The sequence below is a fragment of the Hyla sarda genome, chromosome 2 (assembly GCF_029499605.1).
Source record: "Hyla sarda isolate aHylSar1 chromosome 2, aHylSar1.hap1, whole genome shotgun sequence".
NCBI lineage: Eukaryota > Metazoa > Chordata > Amphibia > Anura > Hylidae > Hyla > Hyla sarda.
The window spans coordinates 75,228,406-75,230,271 of record NC_079190.1 but is presented as its reverse complement, the minus strand read 5'-3'; positions in this window follow the sequence as shown (position 1 = coordinate 75,230,271).

The following is a 1,866-nucleotide window of genomic DNA, read 5'->3' as shown; positions in this document are numbered from 1 at the left end:
GTTATGTGAATACCGCCTAACTAAGGTTCATGGAAATAAAATACGAAACATTTCATAACCCATGGGATCCACTGTGCCTGTAATGCCTCTCGTTAGGCTCCGTTACAAAAACAGACATTAATGGTTGTCAAAGGAAAAAAAAGAGCCCTTAACATCTGTTTGTAACGGAACCTTTCACATAGTGTGATAGTAGCCTAAGTCACAGGTTGGGGAACACTGCTCTATACATGATAAAAACATACACCTGTATTAGGGCCTTTCTGTCAGTGTTTCACTGTTTCCCTTACAGTAAGTTTAATTTTGCTATGTAAAAAAAAAAGTCAACTACGCTATTGTGTATGGAAAAAAAGGATATGTTGCACTGTATATATATACTGTACATTTATGTGAAACAGATTCCATTGCATGGTATACAGCAAAATCCATTTTTAGCATTCTTTAGCATATATTTCTTTCCTTTTCAAGTGTAATCCCGTTAGACGTATCCATCTGCATCCCACTGATAACATGATGCCGACAAATACTGTAAACAGGAGCAGCGGACTCCATTGATTTCAAAGGCTCGAACTGTGTCACTTAGTGACTCCTTTTGGGACTTATGTACTATATTAAAGGGGTACACCGGTGGCAAACTATTTTTTCATATTAACTGGCTCCCAAAAGTTAAACAGATTTTTAAAATTATTTCTATTAAAAAATCTTAATCCTTTCAGTACTTATCAGTTGCTGAATGCTCGAGAGAAAGTTGTGAAATACTTTTCTTTCTGAACACAGTGCTCTCTGCTGACACCTCTGTCTGTCACAGGAACTGTTCAGAGCAGGTGCAAATCCCTATAGCAAACCTCTCCTGCTCTGGACAGTTCCTCACATGGACAGAGGTGGTAGCAGAGAGCACAGTGGTCAGACAAAAAACAACTACTCCCCTTCCTCTGTTGTATACAGCAGCTGATAAGTATTGGAAGGATAACATACAGGGATTAGGTACACTACTGTGGTTGATGTAACAATGACATTGGCTAACCCTCAACACTGATGTTAAAATTGAGACATCAGCCAGTATATCCTTATATGAAGGACATACCTGAGCCCGCACACCAACGCCAAGGTTTCTCAAATGGCACGGGACCTAGCACTAACCTACCTGTGCCTGATAAGCACAACCAGGGGCCAGTGGGCAATTACGGCAGCATTAGGTCCGACAAGGGGTCCTTGTGCTCCTGTAGTAGTGTACAGTGTATGTCGGCATCCTGTTTTAGGCATTTAAGGGAGCATTACGGGAGTTTGCGGGAGCATCGACACAGTGTAAACCTAGTCTAAAATGTATATGTTGCCCTTGTAGACCAAAACATCTGTGTGAACCCGCCTTACGCATAGGGGGCTGTCAGAAGCATAAGCTACTGGGCCCAAGTGCAAAATCCGCAACAGGGCCCCATGTTTACCATGTGCCATTTATAACACTGGTTTCTTGTGGGGTAGATGTGCCTTGGGGCCACCTCTGCACCCCCTATAGTTATGCCCCTGGGTGCAGTGGGCCCCACCACCTCATATGGTTCTTCTTGCGGAGTCGCTTTCCACATGTCGCTGTAGGTGATTGCAATTCTCACCATTTCGCAGCTAACACCAAATGCTGATAAAGAATCCATATCACTATATTGAGCTATAACAATTGCAACCTTGAATCATACTATGTATATACTAATGGCAATACTGGCTTGAAGCTATACATGACAGACCAAAAATTATGTAAGGATGTCAAATGTGACGTCAGAGAACAATCCCTGCACAGTAAATCATGCGATTTGATGTATTTCTACAAAGTGTAATTACAGCGCGGCTACCGCTTGGTGTCGCTGCCGTAAAACCTGA